The sequence below is a fragment of the Amblyomma maculatum genome, chromosome 4 (genome assembly GCF_055883805.1).
Source record: "Amblyomma maculatum isolate TAMU_Amacu chromosome 4, ASM5588380v1, whole genome shotgun sequence".
NCBI lineage: Eukaryota > Metazoa > Arthropoda > Arachnida > Ixodida > Ixodidae > Amblyomma > Amblyomma maculatum.
In genome coordinates this window covers 172,512,329-172,534,248 of record NC_139347.1, presented here as the reverse complement: position 1 = coordinate 172,534,248, position 21,920 = coordinate 172,512,329, and the positions used below count along the sequence as shown (strand labels likewise).

General features: G+C 46.7%; 1 long non-coding RNA gene across 1 annotated transcript; it reads left to right on the top strand.

Moving 5' to 3' along the window:
* The first annotated feature begins 1,317 nt into the window (after nucleotides 1-1,317).
* On the top strand, nucleotides 1,318-8,436 carry LOC146193495 (uncharacterized). Its single transcript, XR_014706464.1, has 3 exons — nucleotides 1,318-1,480; nucleotides 3,354-3,503; nucleotides 8,347-8,436. It is a non-coding gene; the product is annotated as an uncharacterized LOC146193495 (long non-coding RNA).
* The last annotated feature ends 13,484 nt before the right edge of the window (nucleotides 8,437-21,920 follow it).

Here is a 21,920-nt window from a genome sequence, read left to right as displayed (position 1 = left end):
TGGGCGGCCCTCGTAGCCTGGCTCCTTGGCTGTTCCTCAATGTATATCTTTAATCCTCTTTTGTAAATATATTTCTCCCTGTTACAAAATTATATGCCTAAATTTAAAAACCTTGAACAATTCACAAATTCCGTAGAATGTTCAGAACAGCGCGGTGCGCTATAATTGGACAAAGGCTTTATCGATGTGGCCATAATTACTTGCGCAACAAAATTATGCAAGGTGTTTTAATGGTTTCGAAAGCTGAGGTAGTGTAGAATAGGTGGAAAAAGTTTAACCATGTGAAAACTGTTTTTGTTTTCCTAAAAATTTTCAATGTTCGCTGTTTTCTGTAAATTAGCGCGATCGTATCTCTGTATCCAAATGTCATAAAAATATGAGCTTTAGCTGTTTGCGGATAATTATGCTGAGAACATATTGTGGAATTATTGCTGCTCTACCATGAACCTTTTCTGAAATAAAGGCCTGCAAATTAGGAAAATTTTCGTTTCCTGGGCCGATGTTGAGAATTTTTATAAAAACATCTACTCATACCCGAAAAGCGAACATTAACTGAATACAAATAAAAACATGTATATATTTAGTCGGATAATTTTCAGCTAGCTAACTTGAGCATAATTTGTATAATCTATAACCAAAGTTGGCCAGAATAGAAGAGAAGCTCGGAACTCCGCCTCTTTGACATTGTTAATCAGTCATCACGCAACAATATATAATATTTTGAAGTAAATATAAAGGGTCGAACGATAATCCTTTGGTCGATCATAGGTGGCGAAAGGGAGGGGACGCGCGCATTTGTCGATGCACCAACTCTATGGATTTTCGCAAGAATGTGGATGGTAGATGGGGAGGCTTTCTATTTTTTTAGAAAATGTTTGTCCGTGGTTGGCTTGAAGAAACAATGCGTTTGCGAACACACAAAACAAAACTATTTATTAGAACTCGACTCGAGCGGTGCGCGCTGGCGGCCGCTCATCGGCACGGTCCGAAGTCACGGCTGGCCGGTGCAAGCAGAAGAGGGCTGGGTAAAGGAGGAATGGAATGTTGAGAGGGTCGTTGGTCTTTCGTTCCCACGCGCAGCCCTTGCGAACACAACACCGCGGCGGGAATCGCGCGCTGGTTGAGCGGGTCGTTGTTCCCCCTCGCCTACGCGTCTACGTGCAAGACACAACAGACAGCATCCCCAGCTGCGCTGCTCTGCGGCCTCCTCCCGAAGCGTTCATTTCAGACCTTGTTGGAGACGCTACAAGACTTGTGACCACTCCTTAAACCTTTCTTTAATTTCTTCCCTCACTTATTTTCTTTTTCATTGTGCTGTGCATAATTTTCTCTTGCGCCTATACATGTCCATGTGCTCCGGTTGGTGCTTGCTACATATCAGTGAATAGCTGAGCTGTGAAATGTCGCCGGAGTACGGATTACAGCAACGGCGGGATACCATCGGCATTATCAGACTCAGTGAACGCCGTCATCTTAGACCGTGAGTATATATCTTTGCAGCATGCCGTTGCTTCATAATTGGTTCTATATAATCTCCTACCAGTCCCAAATGTTCTCTTTCCGTATTCTCCTCGAAACAACTGCGCGAAGCATGACTTCAAGAACTAAGCGAATTTTCGTCCGGGTTACATGCAAGCAAGTTCGTGGACTTATTTGCTGGCTGCGATATAATAGCATTTGCGCCGAAAATAGAGGAGCCGTGCGTAACAGGTGTGTATGCCACCAACACGTGACAGAACACTGCAGGCAGCCATTTGCGCAGTTTTTTGACTGTGCAGCGCGCCGCAATCAATTAGTAACCAGATACTATGCGCCCGGCTTTGTACATATATTTTGGACAGCCTCTCTTCTGCGCGCAGGAAGCCATGTTCACACAGTTTTTGGATTTTGTTAAGAGTTAAGGGCAGTTTTTTGTTTTCAGATGTACAGACGAAGTTTTGAAAACTGTTCGTGCCGTTTGTGCAAGCGAATTTTACAGTGGGGCAGACATGTGCGTAATTCCGCTTGATGATTAGGCTATAATTAAGTCATAATGAACCTCCACTTTTATAATGGTTAATATCATATTGAGGAATTGAAAGCCGTGAACAGCGGAAGTGAGCCCCTTTTCAAAATTTTCTAAATCGACGCCCCCCTTCTGAGCCCGCTCCTTCAGGTGAGGGCGTTATCAGAAAGCGGCGACAATAGGAGAGCGATTTCGCAGACGCGCTTCGAAGGCGGGGGAAAATAACAATACAAGCAAAAAGGCACATCAGCCGTGTGTGCACTGCGTCCCTGTCACTGCAAAGTAAACAACGTGCACGCGGGACACATTGTACAAAACATTGACGGCCGGTATGAGGCAACCATGCATATCGTCCGAAATATTGCTCGCGAAGCGCTCGATCACGGCGCGCACTTTCAGGCGAAATGGGACAGGCCGTCAGGTCCGCCTGTTCGGCAATTACAGCTCTTTGTACCTCACGTACCGTACCGTATGCATGAAGTGCACGCCATAGCCATCGTGCAAAAATGTTGAAACCGAAGCAGCGATCCACGTATTCTAATTCTATAGGAAATCATTTGGGAGTAGAAAAGAGCAACTTAATATGATGTGCATGGTTCTTTAATGAACGATATGTATAAATGGACGGTTGAATAGTTACAGTAATGGAGTGTTCCGCTGGAATTGTTTACGGCCGTGACCGCAATAAATATTACTCATATTGCTCTTAGCTTTAAGCTCTGGCATTGATAAGCCTATCTAAAGAACCGACTGGCAGTGACAGGTTGTTTACAGCTGTTGATCAAAAGGTAGGCCATCATGCTATTATTGCAGGCATATTTGCTTCTTTTTGTACCTCTGTTTATTAAAACTTAATTTTGTTCCCCATTCCTAGGGACGCTGCACCTCTTACAACACTCACTGTTCTGTCGCTTTTATTCAAGGTACAAAAAGGAGGAAATGCGCATGCACTCATAGGATAGCCTGTCTTTCCGTTAACAGCTGCAAATAACACGCCACTGCTCCTCGGTACCTTGGATGAAGTTTTCAATGGGGTTACCTGAGATGCCTAGCAATTGCTGTAATATTTATACCAATCACTGCAGTGAAAAAGAAAGGTAACACTGCATCACTTTAACTGCTGCATGCACCTATAAACGTGGCTTAATTTATTGCCTATTCTTATAGACGCAGGACCTCTTGCTATAGGCTTTGTTCAGTAAGCAACCGTCTTTCATTGCTTCAATTTCTATCTCTCCACCACTTTCTTGTTGCTCTGGGTGTGATCATTTGATTTCATTGTTCAAATCATATTTTTTATCATGTGTGAATGATTTAGCCTGCACATACATGCTTTCATTTTTTTTAGATGCGCATCGGGAGCGTTTTCTACGTAGAAATGGATCGATTGAGTTGTATCACTGGTGCGAAAACCGACAACCCCCAGAAGATATGTGTCCTGTGGTTGGAAGGGCAATAAAGAAGAAGAAAATCAGCGGAAAAGCCTGCCTAAAAAAAGGTAGCACAGCATCACTGTAACTGCTGCATGCACTTTTAAATATGCCTTATTTTTATTGCCTATTCTTATAGACGGTGGACCTCTTGCTATTGGCTTTTTGCAGAAAGCAACCGCCTTTCATTGGTTCAATTCCTATCTCTCCACCACTTTTTTGTTACTTCGAGTGTGATTTCTAGATTTTATTGTTCAAATCATATTAAATCGCCGGTGAATGATTTCGCCTACACATACATGCTTTCATTTTTTTTTTAGTGTTTTCTACGTATAAATGGATCGATTAAGTTGTATCACTGGTGCGAAAACCAACAGTTCGGTACCCCCAGAAGATTTGTGTCCTGTGGGTGGCAGGGGTATAAAGAAGAGGATAATCAGTGGAAAAGCCTGCCTAAAAACTTACAAAGATGGTGCAAAAGCGAAATGCTGATGAGGGTTAGAGTCTCATTACTTCTGTTATCCCATTTCACTTGCTAGGTGATGTGACATATATGAAGCACCTTAGTATAATTTGTGGTATACTCACTGAGAATTGTGTAGACATTAACTTTTTTCTCGTTCAAATATTTTGAGTGACGCACGAATTGGAATAAAACGAAGTCATCCACACATCTAATGCCTATAGACATTAGATGCGTGGATGAGCTCATTAATTGTGTTCCTATGTGAGCATGCAATAGTTTGTCGAATATATTAATATGTTAAAAGTTGATTTTTTTACTGTTAACCGGAGTAATACATATTCTCCATATCATAGCATTATTCGCCTGTAGTTTGTATCTGCTCTTTCCTAAACTGTATTCTACAAAGTATACGTGTGTCATCTCGTACGTCTATTTACCTAGCGAACAATTTGCAATCGAATCCCTTTTGTGATGTTGTTTCAGCTACAAATAATGTATGACAGTTGGGACAATATAGGTAGCTTTAGGTATAACATATAGGGCGAAAATCTTTAATATATGCGATGATATTTTTATTCAACGCATTGGCTAAACCAGCCTGTTTGAAGAGACGAAATGAAAACAAATATGGATGTCTTCGGACAGGAACAGTAATCGTGGTGCCATCACCATTTTTTTAAATTAAATTTTCATATGTCGTGGGCTAATGTCTCGACACAAAGGAATGACCCTTAGGTTTGCCAGATGCGGCGTAGTATTCTCGAAAAAAAAACAAAAAAAAAACGCCTATCACTAAAGCTGGAAAACGCCGTTTTTGTCGTTTCAAAAAGTTGCACGTTTGGAGGCCGGCTGGTAGCGTAAAATTTTGTCATCCACTGTTTTTTACTCACCGCATTTGGGTAACGTTTACTTGTATAAGAAGTATTAAAAGTGTGTTTCATTGATGCAGTTGATTTAGTAAAAAATCGCAAACTTTGCTTCAAGAACAACGCGCTACAAAAATGTTAATGTTCAACCTTACATACTGGCGTGATGCGTTGCGTTGTTTGCACTAAAACATTATGTGTTTATTACGCAGGTCATATTGTTAATTTAAGGCAGAATTTGGAGCTCTAAGCTGCTATGTGTGTTCTCTGTAACGCCACCAAAAGTATTATGCTGGAAAGCGATTTGCTTATGATTGTAATTATAAAAATTACACATCGAAAAATCATCTTCAAAAATATATTATTGTTAGTGGTGGTCAAAGCTGAGAAATGGAATAATATATTAATAACCTAGATTGAATACTATTGCACCTAGCAATAAAAAAGAATGCAGGACAGAGAAAAAGTTCAGCCTTCACTTGCGTTCTGCCATGAAATGGACAGAAATAGTGAATTATTACCATTTTAAGCTACATTAAGTATTTGACCCAGAAGCAGAAAAACGGTGTATAAGCGCTGACAAGGTTTTAAATTTTACTTAAGGTAAAATGTAACTAAATTCAGCAGATACTAAATTGAAGTTTTGATGCCTATTCCATAAGGGGGAGCCATATAAGCACATCTATAGAACAAAAACAAGCATTTTTATATTTCTAATATTACATTTTGCAGAATTCAATATGTTTACTGACTCAAATTAACAAAGTACTTTGCATTGTTTCCACAGGTTTTGATAAAAATTGATGTTGCGGCCGTTTCTTCAATTCTAATCAGTTTTCCTTATTTTACCATTTTCTTACTTTTGTCCAATTTCAAAATAATATGCAGATACACACACAAATCTAGAGCTTCAAATGTTTTCAGAAATAAAGAATGGAACCTCTATAATGTAGAGAAATAGTTTCTGTGCCAAGATATTATTGGATCTTGCAAGAATGCAGGCTGAGTTTGGCCATTATCAGCACAAGCACTCGGTTTAATATTTAATGTTATATTTTTAAACAGTATAACGCAACACTTTTTAGTCCCTGATATTTTTAGGGTACTGAAGATTTTTGAGAGGGATTTGAATGAAAATCGAAGATGATCTTTTTTTAATTGCAGAAAATTTGCCCTTTACTGCTGTTTTCGAATTCTGAGCAATTTTGATGCGTTGTGGAGAACACACCTAGTGGTCTGGAGCTCCAGATACTGCCTGGAATTAAGAACATGCGTCAGGAAGTGAAAACATATTTAGTGCAACCAACCTAATGCATCATATGCCAGTACATAAGGTTAAAAATGAATATTTTTGCAGCGTATCGCTCCTGAAGAAAAGTTTGCGGTTTTTTAATAACACAACTGCAAAAACAAAATAGGTTTCAAATAGTGTTTGTAAATATAAAACCTGCATATATTTAGTGAGTAAAAAAGAGCAGATGACAAAATCATGGTATCCAAACTTGCAACATTTTGGAATGGCAAAAACAGCGTTTTCTACCTCTAGAGATATACCATACAATTGTTTTTTTCGAGGAAACTACGCGTATCTTGAAAAACTAAGGTTAATTCTTTTGTGTCTAGATATTTGCCCACCACATATAAGAATTTCATTGGAAACGAAAGATGGCCGTGGGACCTCGATTATGTTTCTTATCTAAGGCACCCATAATACGCTGTGAGAAAGCCAATATCGAGGGCTTTTTTTTATTATTCCATATTTCGAACGGTTGTGCCATCTAAGAAAATTTGAAAGCTAGGCACACCTTAGGTGTCGCCAGCCCTCACTTTCTGTTACAGCTGCATTTGCTAAGCTGAATTAATGCGTTGAGTACTTTATTTTAGCCACGAATATAGCGCTATTACGTGTCAAATTTAAAGAAAGGCCGCAGTGACGCGATTCCTGTAGAATTTGTAAGTGAAATCTGTAAACCTTACAAATCTACCCATATATATGATCTCTTGCAGGTTTTATTCAAGCTACATTACACCTGCTGCGCCCCATAGCTTGAGCCAAGGGTTATAAATAAACCATTAGAAACAGACGATGGAAACCGGTGGTGCATTGCTGGCAGCCACTTAGGACAGCGCAGAAAATTTTTATTTTGTACGTGGGGAAGTGCGGTTATTCGCTTCAAGTACTAAATATTCACTTTAGACAATAAATAGGACTTACAGAGTCGGTGAGCACGTTCGGAAACCCCTGTTTCAATATTTGCGGTTAGAAACCTCATGTGTACCTTTTTTTCCAGCTGCAGATAAATTCCGGGTTATGTAGATACCGAAACCGTTACCAGCCCATTCGCGCACCTCAATTGTGCTGCTCACAACATGATTTTGAGCGGACAAAACAACCTGCCGCTATGATTGCTAGCCCCATGCATGAGTAAGGGTGATATGCTGGCGATGGTTGCTTCGTGTCGGCCCTTTGGCGCACATGAAGGCTCGAGTTACAATGAGCGCGCCGAACTTTGCAATGCGGATAATGACTACAAAGCAGGAATGATATAAATGAGTTTAACAGTATTTTTCAGCTGTAAAATACAAATACAGGCTTGTTGGACGATGCGCTGGCGCGGACGAAGAAACCATAGGCAACTTGTAGGTCTAACGCTACACAGGGCTGTCGAGCCAAGCCAAGTCCTCAATTGTATTGTCCGGGAATCAGATTTCTGTATTGTCGTGGTTTCCTAAGATCTGGCGTTCAAAATGCAGACGTGAGGGTTCTTTATCACAAATAATCAAACGTGGTTTGTGCCGGTACTCTTCAAAGTAGCAACACCATTTATTGTGTAAGTCATTAATCAGTAATTTAGGTAAATAATGTCAATTAAGGATTCCAAACAAAACCTTTTTTTGGCGCTCAAGGTAGCTTCCAGCAATATATATATCTGGTTTCCTTTGCCTGCCTCCGAAATGTTTTTTTTTATTCCTTGGATCAAATTTGCTTGGACAAGCAGTATATGTGTAAAAATGATGCAACTGTGAGCTACCCGTTTAAGTGAGCTCCCGTTTAAGTGAACTACCCACAGAACCAGTCAAAAGCGTATATCAGCTAACCAGCGGCCAGTGCAGCAGTCGTGGGCTTAGATCGCTTGTGTATATTATATCTAGCCATTTAAAAAAATGCAAATGGTCGCCGAACATTCTCTTGGTAACGATATTTAGTATAAACTGTTTGCACATCGCAGAAAGCGTAGGAGCGGCAAAAAACTAGCGCGCCAGTCATATGCGGAGACAGCTGACAATCAAGCACTAATTCCTAGTGTGGGATGAAACACTGGCTGTCTCAGCCGTATTGCTGTGGAGGCGATCAAAATGCAACAGGGCACATGCTATGCAATGTATGTGCGTCTTTCATCCTAATAAACCCAAGGCAGCTGAAACTAATCTGGAACTCATCAGTATAGTGTTTCTCATTGACCATAAATTTCGGTACATGAATCCTGGAATTTTCTACATCTTCCTAAAATAATGCGCGCGATTTTGTATGCCTCTTAATAGTGTTGTAAATTTTGTTTCCTCATTGTTTTTGTGCAGGTGCCATTTGCGAAAAAGTTGGGGTGGACGATTTGGAGGCACACGCATTTATTCGCAGGTGGCTGCCTGGTTCCTGTGACAGGGGGGGGGGGGTGGAAGCAAAAGGCGTTATGCTGAAACCTCCCCTGGCGAACTAGGCATGCCACCTGTGAATGCAATTGCAGGGTCAGCCCCCTCACTACGCCTATGAGTGTGCCCTCCATCTCCCTGGCCCCTTCCACTTCCCGAGAGCCCGCCCTGCCCTGACCAACCCTGCCACTGCCCCGCTAACTGCTGCTGTGTGTGCCCTCAGCGCTGGCTAGTAACAACTGCCGTCTATAGTAACAATTGCAATAAATATTATCTTTTTGTGAACCATGCCCTTGTTTTGTGAATATCTACTGGTTGCTCATGAGCGACAATTTGAATTTATATGGCCACTCCTATTTGAAAGGCCAGTATTGTCCCAGCAAGTTCGATGTGCTGTCACGAATATGGTTAGAATGAAAAAGGCTGCGTTTTATGGCCTGCACAGGCAGTGAAACAAAATGTGTAATCTTGACATCATCAATGGTACATGAATGGAGTAGCCGGTGTACCCATAAACCATTAGATTAATATTGGTATCGACAATGTGCGGCATGAATAGAGTAGCCAGTGCACCTGCAATGGCTAACCATTGGTATGATATTGGCATTGACAATGGGCCATCAATGGAATAGCTGGTATTAAACAAATATTGGTAGTACAATGATGGTATAATGCTGGACAGTATCGGCAAGAATCATGGTGCATGAATGGGAAGTCTAATATTGTGCCTACATTGGTGGCTCCAGCTTGGTTGAACACTGGACCAATCTTGGAACGAAAGATGGGCCAAGAATGGAGAATGTAGTAAAATGCCCAAATGCCAATATCAGTCCAATATTGATGCCATTCTTTTCCAGTGATGAACCATTGTTGGACCAATGCTGGTGTGCTGCTTGTGTTTGTCATTCGTCCTATTTGCATACAATTCGTCTCGTTAAGATACAACCGGCTACTCACCTTTTTATCTTCTCTTCGGACGCGACTCCTCTGCTCCCTTTTTAAAGTGTGCTACCTGCTTTCGACCATGACAAAAGTTATTTTTCTCATGCCATAGCATGCCATGACGCAGTTATGTTTCTCATGCCATAGCATGCCATGACGCCACCAGAAACATTGCTCTGGTTTGCCTTAGAGCTTTGCAGACGGTCCAAAAACATCGTTACGATAATCACCATCGCGATGTGTGCAATACGCCTGGCTCCTTCGTCCTCCTTTGCGTCCCGGCCCGCCGCATTGGCCAGTGCGAGAAACTCGTGCTCCGTTACGTGGATCCCTACCGCGTCTACAAGATCATGCCCCTGGATGCAGTGCAGTCCCTCCAGACTGCATTGCATCCCATACACAAACTGTTTACGTCGTTCACATTAAACTCTACTATTTTCGCTCCTCGGTTTAGCAAGCACATGGACCGTGCTTGCCCAGCACGGGGGACGTATTACGATTTGTATTCGAGATGTCTGCAGACGACGTTGATGTTTTATGTGCTGAGCCGGACGACGACGACACTGAAGTTGTCGTGGTGCACTCTAGTGCTCCTGACGTGCTCCTGGCGTTGAACTCAGACTCCTACCGCCCCGCGACGCCCCGTGACAGTCCGACGTCACATACGTCACATACTCCGACGTCACATAAGAAGTTGAATCTGTGCCTTCGAAATCTTCGTTCAGAGCGCCATCCAATGAAATAGTGCATGTGTCCCTCCTGAAGCCCTATTATGCACGTTCTGTTTCACAAACGCACCAGAACGCACCGGGACTGTGCTTTTCCCGAGAGGGGGTAGTGTTACTGAGCGGTATTCGCTGGTCGTGCTGACGAAAAAGAAGTGCGACAGACTCCCAGAAGAAGAAGACGCAGACGAGTGCTGTGCTATGCTGTCCGAGTGTTGTGCTGTGATCATCCTCAGTGGTGTGGACAACTGCCGTACTGTGATTATTTCCCGTAACAGTATTATTCCTAACACGAAGGCGTTCCCCGGCAGTGGCCCATATCGCAGTAAAAACGCTGTATTTGAAAATATCTGTGCGAGCAGAGTACTTCTTAATGTTTAGAATGTAATTAATCCTTGAACGGGGAATATCCCGTCGCGTATAGACGTTTTGTAACACTAGATAAGAAAAATTGCAAAGGAGTGCCTACGTTTCAGTCACTCCATACATAAAATAGGTTTTAAAACATAAGACACGAGTGGGGGACAAGTACTGATCATAGCGACTAGATATAAACCAAATTTACGATGCATGCTATGAATGAGGTTAATATCTAAATGCATATAATCATTCTTTATATGACAGAGAAAATACAGTATTGGACAAAATAGAGATTTATACTTTAATAATCAATCTATTTTTGAAAATTTGTGAAGTGGCATCGCAAACAGCAAGGCTTTATAAATGGTTTAGTTTCAAAATACAATAATGTGCTTCGACAAGGACATCCAAATACCAAACATGAAGCCAATATATTTAAACTCCGTGTCCTTACCGCTTTTTGGAATAAATCATTAAAGGTGTAATAAATAAAGAGAGAGACCTACTATAATAAAATGACGTTACCACAATATTTGGTAAATTTATTTGGTTTTGACAGATTTTACACTAGGTTCCGATACTCTCAAAGAAGGCATGGCCTTGTGCCGTGTTAATTTTCGATAAAATAGTCTTCCGCTTAAACAAATATTGATCAGATGGGATTGTGAGGAAATTGATTATTGTATATTGTGAAAGAAGGCTAGGCTGAAACGGCAAGGTCGTGACGGCAAGGCCAGCGATTGCTTGTCTAGCGTTTTACTCCGATGAGAAAACCCAGGCGCATGCCGGAGCCGGCGCCGCGGGACGATGATGATGGTATGTACAAATGAAAGAGGAAGATCATGGCATGTACAAATTAAAGAACATCCACGGAAGGCTCACACAATCTGCCCGGGGGGTCGGAAGCGGCCAGCCTGGCCGCTCCTACCTAACCGTTGCATCGCGGCGCACAAACGGTTTCAGGCGAGACACATGAACAATTTCAGTTCCACGGTGGCGTCGATCAGCTGGGGGATCAACAGGCGTCACTTTGTAGTTCACTGGGGAAGTTTGGCTTATGACCTGATAGGGACCTACGTAGCGGTGGTGGAATTTGTCACTAAGGCCAGGGGTGTGCAATGGTGTGTAAAGCAGTACTTCGTCACCAGGACGAAAAGAGACCACTCGATGTGTAGAATCATAGCGAGTCTTGCGGTCTTCCTGGCACGCTGCAGTGTTGAGGCGGGCACGATGACGGCATCTGGCCACACGAGATCAAAAATGGGTAGGTACCGATGTGGAGTAGTCGGGCGTAGAGAAGAAGGAAGCGTCGAGAATTGTAGTGGAAGGACGGCCATAAACAAGTAAAAATTGAGAGCAACCGGTAGTTCGCTGTGCTGCGGTATTATAGGCGAATGTGACAAATTGTAGAACAGTATCCCAATTTCGATGATCTGGTGTGATGTACATGGATATCATGTCCGACAAGGTGCGATGAAATCGCTCAGTCAGACCGTTAGTCTGGTGATGGTAGCTTGAGGTTGTCTTATGAAGGGTGGATGACGCGTGAAGAACTTCCGCAACGACTTTCGATAAGAAGGCTGTACCGCGGTCATTTAGGAGCACCTGAGGAGCGCCATGACGCAATACAATTGATCGCTAAAAGAAATTTGCTACTTGTTCAGCGGAACCAGTTGGTACAGGTGCTGTCTCAGCGTAGCGTGTGAGGTGGTCGACAGCCGTTATAATCCAATGGTTAGCCGCATCGGAGAGAGGTAGGGGACCATATAAGTCGATTCCGACTACGTCGAATGGCGTGGAGGGACAAGGAAGAGGTTGTAGAAGGCCAGCGGGCGAAGAAGGCAGCCGTTTGCGACGTTGGCACAGAGGGCAGGATACGACATATTTGGCAACGGTGGAAGATAAGCCAGACCAAAGGAATCGTTTTCTCACGCGGTCGTAGGTTTTGTCAAAACCAAGGTGACCTGGCGTAGCGTCATAGTGGAGAGCCGCCAGTATACGTGGGCGAAGCACACGCGACACGACTGGGATCCAGCGAGTTCTATCAGGGCAATACATGTAGCGGAGTAGGATGCCATCTTCGAGCTTGAAATTGCGAAGCTGTCGGCGAAGCCTAGCATTGGGCAGGTCTGAAGCGCCGATAAGGCGGTCGATGATAAGAGGGCAGTAGGCATCGGCTAATTGCTGTGAGTGGAGAGCGTTTGTTATCAGAGTCGTCAAAACAAACGGTTGTGATATACGTCGGGAAAAGAGATGGTCGGCTCTGGTCAGAGGCGGAAATGCACTGGGAAGGAAAACAGCAAGTTGATTCCGAAAGGGGACAGCGAGAGAGAGCGTCGGCGTCTTGGTGTTGGCGACCAGATTTATAAGTGACGTCGATATGGTATTCTTGCAGGCGTAGGATCCAGCGGCCAAGTCGGCCTGTCAAATTTTTGAGTGAAGACAACCAGCAAAGAGCATGGTGGTCGGTCACAACTGTGAAGTGCCGACCGTATAGGTAAGGGCGAAATTTTTGGACAGCCCACACGACGGCAAGACACTCCTGCTCGGTAATGGTGTAGTTTTTCTGAGCTGGAGTCAGAGTCCGACTGGCAAAGGCAATTACATTCTTACGCGATGTTGCATCACGCTGCAGAATTACAGCGCCAAGACCATGACCACTGGCATCGGTGTGCAGGGTAGTTGGACGGCTGTCACTGAAGTGGTCAAGAACAGGATCTGATGTGAGGGCGTGCTTTAGGTCATTAAAAGCAGTTTCGCACTGTTCAGTCAGCACGAAAGGGCTGCGTGCTTTAAGCAGCTCAAGAAGTGGTGCAGCAATAGTTGCAAAATGCCTTATAAAACTCCGGAAATAAGACGCGAGGCCGAGGAAACTGCGCAAATCATTAGTCTGTTGTGGACGAGCAAAGTTCAAGACCGCGATGATTTTTTCAGGATCTGGGCGAATGCCATCACGGCTTACCAGATGTCCCAATATTCTAATTTCTTTCTGTGCAAAGTGGAACTTCTTGGAGTTGAACTAAAGGTCTGCCGAAGCGAGACAGGTGAGGACTTCATTAAGGCGCGTGAGATGGTCATTAAAGGCTGCCGAAAAGATAACAATGTCGTCCGAGTAACACAAACAGGTTCTCCATTTTAGGCCACAAAGCACAGTATCGATCATTCGTTCAAATGTCGTTGGTGCGTTACAAAGTCTGAAAGACTTCTCATTAAATTCGTAAAGGCCATCGGGAGTTGCGAAAGCGGTTTTTGTTTTAACGTTCTCGTGCATAGGTATTTGCCAATAACCTGAGCGGAGGTCCAAGGTCGAGAAATATTCGGAGCCTTGGAGAGAGTCACGAGCGTCATCAGTTCGCGGCATGGGATATACATCTTTGCGGGTAATTCTGTTGAGTGCGCGGTAATCAACACAAAAGCGTGCCGAGCCGTCACGTTTTTTTTTTTTAACTAGCAATACTGGGGAGAACCATGGGCTTGTTGAGGGACGAATTATATTGCGATGGAGCATGTCATTTACATTTTCTTCAATTACTTTTCGTTCAGAGAGGGAAACACGGTAAGGCCGCCGGCGAATGATAGAGTTACCTTCAGTAATGATGCTATGGTGCGCAACACAAGTCCGTCCCAGTGGTGTAGAAGTGGCATCAAAAATGCCTTGGTGGTGTCGAAGCAATGTCAGCAGTTCTTGGCGTTGGTTCGGCGTGAGTTTAAGATTAATAATCTTTGTGAGAACAGAAAGAGAGACGTCTGACAAGACACGTTGCTGAGGCGGAGGGGCAGTGAGCCCCATCAGGGAAAAAGGTTGAACATCCACCATGCAATGCAGAGAAGTTCCTTTTGGGAGCACGAGGGATTCACGTGAAGTGTTAGTGGCCACTACTGTCGCTGAGCCGTTGTGGAACCGGACAAGACGGGAAGGCGATGCCGCGTGCAAGATGACTATATTGTCACGTAGTGGTGACGAGTCGACGACACAAATGAAGGGAGTCGATGATTGCCCTAAAGAAACTCTTTATTTGGGCTGACTTGCGCCCGCAAAAGAACTAAGCAACTCGGCGGCGGCGATAGAAACAAACGTGCTCGTCGATCGTCGAACAAAGAATTCTCGTCACACTCGGCAGCGCTCAATTTAAAGGCTGCACAGAACAATCTAGATAACGTCGCAAACAGCTAACAGCACGGGCTGGAACATTGTGGAAAGACACCCGAGTGGCCGGAACCTTCGAGACAGATCTCGGTGCATCTTGCGCTACAACAAAACTGATAAAGGTGTGACTCGCGACATCGAGCATTAACAAACAAAGATTACGGAACTGATACGCGGTCCAGAATCAGAGTGATAAGCCTGTATGCCGGCGGCTATTAAAAAAACAACTACTGTTTTGAAGGTTTCGCGGCATTACTCCCCCATTAAAAAAACATCGCCTCGATTTTCCAAAACAAAGAAACTTAAACATAAACACTGCAAAGTTTAAACACCACAGATTCTTCAACGCGCGTAATATGGCTTCAGTCGCACAACATGTACAATTTCTGAGCGTGCGCGTCGCCGTTGTGATGCTAACTTTCCGTCGGGAATGACTTCATAGTCCAGTGGTCCGACGCGGCGAAGGATTTTGTATGGCCCAAAGTGTCGACGCAACAACTTTTCATATAATCCGCGACGGCGAATTGGTGTCCAAACCCAAACTTGGTCTACTGGATTCTACTCTGCGTGGCGTCATCGTAAATTGTATCGTCGGCTGTCGGTGCGCTGTTGGTCTTCAATACGCAGCCGTGCGAGTCTTCGGGCATCCTCTGCACGCTGCAGGTAGGCGGCGATGTCAAGGTTGTCCTCGTTGGTTACGTGCGGCAGCATTGCGTAGAGCGTCGTCGTGGGCTCCCTGCCGTACACAAGCCTAAACGGGGTCGCTCTGGTCGTCTCCTGGACTGCCGTGTTATACGCGAAGATCACGTACGGCAAGATGGCGTCCCAGGTCTTGTGTTCAGCGTCGACGTACACAGCGATCATGTTCGCGATCGTTTTGTTCAGGCGCTCCGTAAGGCCTTTGGTCTGGGGATGGTACGCAGATGTTCGTCGATGGCTTGTGTGACTATTCAGGATGGCTTGCGTCAACTCTGCCGTAAACGCCGTTCCCCTGTCCGTGATGAGCACTTCTGGGGCGCCGTGTCGTAAGAGAATTTGTTCGACAAAAAATTTGGCGACTTCTGCCGCGGTACCATTTGATAGTGCGCTTGCTTCGGCGTAACGGGTAAGGTAGTCAGTCAGTGGCCACGATGATCAACTTGTTACCCATAGACGAAGATAGAAAAAACCCGAGAAAATCCATCCCAATTTGTTGAAAGGGCAGGGTTGGGAGTGGAAACGGGTTTAGTAGTCCTGCTGGTCTGATCGGGGGCTTCTTGCGTCCTTGACTCGCACGACACGTCTTCACGTAGTGGGAAACTTCGGCGGGCAGTCGCGGCCAGTAATACTTCTCCTGGATTCGACGCAACGTGCGCGCAAGTCCGAGGTGGCCTGCTGTCGGCTCATCGTGCAACGCCTGCAGAATTTCTTGCCGAGGTTGTTTAGGCATATGAGAAGCTGCGCGGTCTTGTTCGGTGCAAAGTTCTTCTTCAAGAGAAGGCCATTGCTTAACGTGAAGGATGACAAATGTCACCTGAACGCACCAGGAGGGGAAGCGGTCTTTCGTTCCAAGTAATCGGCTAGCGCTTTCAGCTCAGGGTCTGTCGCTAATGTTCTGCGAACCTACTGGCGCTTACCGGTCCCAAAAAGGCGTCGTCGTCATCGTCCTTCGGGGAAGAATCGACGGGAGCGCGGGATAAGCACTCTGCGTCAGAATGCTTCCGGCCCGACCTATAGACTAAAGTCATGTCAAATTCTTGAAGTCGTAGGCTCCATCTGGCAAGGCAGCCGGAAGGATCTTTCAAAATCGCCAGCCAGCAGAGCGCGTGATGGTCGCTTACCACCTTGAATGGTCGGCCGTATAGGTATGGACGAAACTTAGAAGTAGCCCAGATGATCGCAAGGCACTCCTTCTCGGTCGTCGAGTAATTGACTTCGGCTTTTGTGAGGGACCTGCTAGCGTAGGCGATTACTTTTTCCTGTCCGGCACTCTTCTGGACGAGAATGGCTCCTAGGCCTACACTGCTCGCGTCGGTGTGAATTTCGGTCTCGGCGTTTTCCTCAAAGTGGCCAAGTACAGGAGGGCATTGCAGGCGACACTTAAGTTCGTCAGAGGCTTTTCCTTGCGGCGCTTCCCATTTAAAAGGTACGTTAGCCTTTGTAAGCTGCGTCAACGGTTCGGCGATCCGCGAAAAGTTTCTGACAAATCGTCGATGGTAAGCGCACAGCCCAAGGAATCGGCGCACAGATTTCTTGTCGGCAGGTGGTGGGAATTGTGCGATTGCAGCTGTTTTCTCCGGGTCTCGGCGAATACCGTCCTTGCTAACGATGTGACCTAGGAATCGGAGTTCTTCGTAGGCGAAGTGACACTTCCCTGCTTTTAGCGTTAGCCCCGATGACTTGATGACTTCCAGCACTGTCTGTAGTCGTTTTAGGTGGTGTTCAAAGTTTGACGAAAAGACAGCAACGTCGTCCAAATATACAAAACAAATTTGCCACTTCAAGCCTGCCAGAAGTGTGTCCATTACTAGTTGAAAAGTGGCTGGTGCGGAGCAGAGGCCTAATGGCATCACCTTAAATTCACAGAGGCCATCCGGTGTGATGAATGCGGTCTTCTCGCGATCTCTTTCGTCGACCTCAATTTGCCAATATCCGCGCTTCAGGTCCATCGATGAGAAGTACCTTGCCTTGCAGAGCCGGTCGAGAGTGTCGACGATGCGGGGAAGCTGGTAGACATCCTTCTCCGTTATGCTATTCAAGCGGCGGTAGTCAACGCAGAAGCGAAGTGTGCTGTCTTTCTTCTTGACCAAAACGACTGGTGCCGCCCAGGGGCTGTTCGATGGCTGGATTACGTCACCACGCAGCATTTCCTCAACTTGATCGCGAATGGCCTGGCGCTCTCGCGGCGATACACGATAAGGGCTTTGGAGCAGAGGTCGGGCGTGTTCGTCCGTTATTATGCGGTGCTTGGCCAGTGGTGTTTGTCGTGCCTTCGATGACGATGAGGAGCATTCCCCGTAGCTTCGAAGCAGACTGAGAATCCGGCCTTTCCTGTTGTGGGTCAATGCCGGGTTGATGTCAAATGTGGGCTGACGGAATAGGTCCGGTGCGTCTTCCAGTGTTTGGTCGTGGAGGGCAAATACATCTTTGAGGTCCGCTAATTCGTCGAGAAAAGCGATCGTCGTGCCCTTGTTGAGATGCCGGTATTCTTCGGTGAAGTTTGTTACCAGAACCTGAGCTTGACTTCTCCGGAATTTCGTGATGCCTCTTGCGATGGCGACACCTCGTTCTAAGAGCAACTGGATATTTCCTTCGATGATGCCTTCAGCGGTTTCGATGTTGGCGCTACCTACGCAGACTGCGATACATGATCGGGGCGAGACGTTCAATTCTTCGTCGAGGACGTTTAGAGAGATGTGTTGCATCGACGTCATCGTAGCAGGAATGGCTTTGTCTGCAGAGAGCTTGATGAGCTTGGATCGCAGGTCGATGATAGCCCTATGTTCATTTAGGAAATCCATGCCTAAAATAACGTCGCGGGAGCACTGCTGCAAGACCACAAAGGTGGTGGGGTAAGTACGCCCATTCACGGCTATTCTTGCAGTACGTCGTCCCGATGGAGTAATCAGGTTGCCACCTGCGGTGCGAATCAGCGGGCCATCCCAAGCGGTGGTAACTTTCCTGAGCTGAGAGGCCAACAGTCCACCAATGACTGAATAGTCAGCCCCGGTGTCTACTAGGGCAGTGACACTGCGATCGTCGATATCAACTTCAAGGTCGCTTGTTCGCGTCATCGCATTGCACGTGGGCCTTGGTGTCCGATCACGGTTGCATCATTTCTTCGGGTCATGGCCGGGGCATACCGTTTTTAATTCGCTGGGCGGCGGTGTCGGCTTGCACGCTGGCCGTGTTGTCGTCGATGTCGTCGTGTGGAGCGTCGATGAAATGGTTGCGTCGTCGTTAGTGGCCGTCGGCGGCGGAGGATCTTCGTCTTTTCGCCGTTGAGCAACGCCAACTCCAAAGGCTGCTGCATTTAGTTTCCCCTACGGGGGCTAGGAGACTGTCCTTCCACGTAACTGCGGCCCGGCGACGCAAATCGGGCATTGTACGGCGATGGGGAGCGTGATAGACGCCTTGGCGACGAGTGCTCTCGACTGCGCAGGAAGTCGTTGATTTCCTGTGGTCGTTCGGCAAGACGGGGGACGTGGGGCGTCGACAGCGAAACCATGGAGGCCGATCCGCCTGTACGGGCAGTGACGGAGAATGTGTCCTGCCTCACCACAATGGAAGCAGAGCGGTCGGTTGTTTTCTGTTCTCCAGGCGTCGCACTTTCTGGGTGTTACAAACGCCAGCGGCCGGCGTTCGCCTGCCAACGGGTCGGCGGCGGCGAACCCGTTAGAGCCCAACGAGACTGATGGCTGGGGCAGAAAGAACTCGGTTTATTGTGTGGCTTGGGTTTTTATACCAAGCCAAAGAAAAAAAAAAGAACGAAAGGAAAGCTGCAAGCAGAGGCTGCCGTGACGCTTGGTGATGACGAGCAGAGCGGAGGCGGGCACACGTGGCGCTGACGAATCATTTAGCAGTTCGCAGCATCCCCCTTTTCTTGGAATCCATATCTTACTATGGGCCTCCTGACACGTGTTGACCGCCGCAGCACCGGACCCTTGATGTCGCTGGCTGTGGGAGCCTCCGTTCTATCCAGCTCCACGTCTGATTGATCCGCAGGTACTCCAGGGCAAGCAGGGGGAGTTGAAGCAGCAATGGGTGCATCGGTGCTTCTTCTGCGGAGCTGGTCCATGTGCCGGTGAACAACCCCGTTGTCTGTCTCCACTTTCACGACACGCGAGCCCTTGGTTTCCTTGACCTTGCCCGGCGTCCATTTCTCGCCAATGCTATAGTTGCGGATGTATACCGGATCTCCTGGGGCAAAGTTCCAGCCGGCGTCTTCCCGTGACTGGGCCTGGTCGACTGTCTTGCACCTGGGCGGGAAGCACATATCTAGTCTCGTGCGCAATCTGTACCCGAGCAACATTTCGGATGGCGAGCGCCCGAGGGTAGCGTCGTGCTTCTATAGCTGCACAATATTCTAGCCAGGGCCTTCGTTATATCCCCTTCTGAGCACCTTTTAAGTCCATCATTAATGGTTCGTACAGCGCGCTCAGCCAAACCATTGCTTTGTGGGTGATACGGCGGTGTTCGAATTTGTGTCACGCCGTTCCGCTCCATAAATTGGGCAAATTCCCAACCGATAAAAGGCGTCCCATTGTCAGAGACAACTGTGCGGGGTAGACCAAACTGACTGAAATTGTCCGGAGGGCCTTGACTGTGGTGCAGGAAGTGGCGTTGGATAGGGGTATGGCCTCAATCCACTTGCTATGCGAGTCTACGATGACCAGGATCATCTTGTTTTGAATATGTCCCGCAAAATCAATGTGCAACCGCGACCATCTTTCCTGCGTCTCTGGCCAGCTAACAGGTGCGTGGGTAGGCGGCATTGGAAGCACCTGAACGCAGGTTTGACACCCAGCAGCCACCCGTTTAATATCTGTGTCGAGACTGGGCCACCAGAAAGTAGACCGCGCAACGGTCTTCATGGAAGAAGCCCCTTGGTGTGCTGCGTGTAATAACTTCAAAAATCTTCCTCTGGCTGATACCGGAATCACAACACGGTGGCCCCAGTAGAGCAGGTTCTGACTAACGGACAGCTCGTGTCGCCTTTTCGAGTATTCCGCCATCTCCCTCCCTTCCATAACCAAGTGCCTCGGCCAACCCTCCAAGACACACCTACAGACCTTCGAGAACACTGCGTCTGCTTGCGTGAGCACTTGCAGCTCCTTTAGGGGCACGGCAGGCTGGTCCCAGGCGTCCAAGGTCAACACGTACTCTGCCTCGTCCTCCGAATCCTCGGGAACCTGCTGAGATGGTAGCGGTAGGCGGCTTAAGGCATCAGCGACGAACAAGTGCTTACCAGGCTTGTAGTGTAACTTATACTTGTATGCGCCAAGCAGAATGGCCCATCTCTGTATTAGAGCAGCTGCCATGATGGACGTTTGACTGTCATGCTTTAGGAGACCCAACAAGGGCTTATGGTCTGTAATGAGCGTGAACTCCAGCCCGAGTAGATAGTCTCGAAAACGCTGCACACCGAAAACTGAAGCCAGGGCCTCCCGCTCAATGTGAGAATAATTCCTTTCAGCGGCGTTTAACGAGCGCGAGCGAAATCCGATCGGATGATGTTCGCCATCTATGCGATGGGAAAGCGTGGCCCCAACACCATAGAGTGATGCATCGCATTCTAAGAATAGCTCTTGTTTCGGGTCGAAGTGCGTGAGCACCGGGGCCGTGGACAGCGCCTCCTTCGCTAAGGAAAATGCATTTTCTTGCTTAGAACTCCACACCACTTAACACCCTTTTCGAGCAACCGGTACAGGGGGGCTAGCAACGTAGCCATGTCAGGCAAAAACTTGTTGTAGAACGTTACCATGCCCAGAAACGAGCGCAGCTCGCTCACATTTTGGGGGGAGGGCGCTGATTTGATGGCATCAACAGCTTTTTCAGTCGGATGCAGTCCGTACGCATCAATACGGTGACCGAGATAAGTGACAGACGTCTCGTGAAATCGACACTTGTCAGCACGCAGCTTGATGCGATGCTCACGAAAGCGCTGAAGAACCGCCCTGAGGTGATTGCTTTCGCCATCGTGGTTTTCCGCAATCAGAACGTCATCGAGGTATGCTTTTACCCCGGGCAAGCCTTGCAGAACAGTTTCGATACGCCTCTGGATAATGGCCGGTGCAGAAGCAATTCCAAAAGGCAAGCGATTGAAACAAAACAACCCTTTGTGGGTGTTGATTACGGCCAACTGGCGGGATTCTTCGTCTAGCTCAATCTGATTGTAGGCATCCCTCAAGTCCAATACGCTGAATCGCTGCCCTCCTCCCAACTGAGAAAAAATATCATCTATACCTGGCAGCGGGTACTGTTCCATTTCACACACTAAGTTCAGCGTAACCTTAAAATCTCCACATATGCGCACTCGCCCATCTTTCTTGAGAACTGGTACAATAGGTGTGGCCCATTCTGCGTGAGTGATCGGTGATATTATGCCAGCTGCCACAAGCCTGTCCAATTTCTCTGAAACTTTATCGCGTAGAGCGTAAGGTACTTTTCTTGCCTTGCAGAACTTCGGCTGTGCTTGTGGCTTGACCTGCAGGTGCACTGGTGGACCTGTCATGCTTCCCAGGGCCTCCGTGAATAAGTCTGCGTAGTCCTCCAGAACGGCAGTCTGTACAGCAGGGGTCAAGCTGCGGTCCTGTGGCGAACGCAGAACATGTAGCACAGCTGCTTCTTTG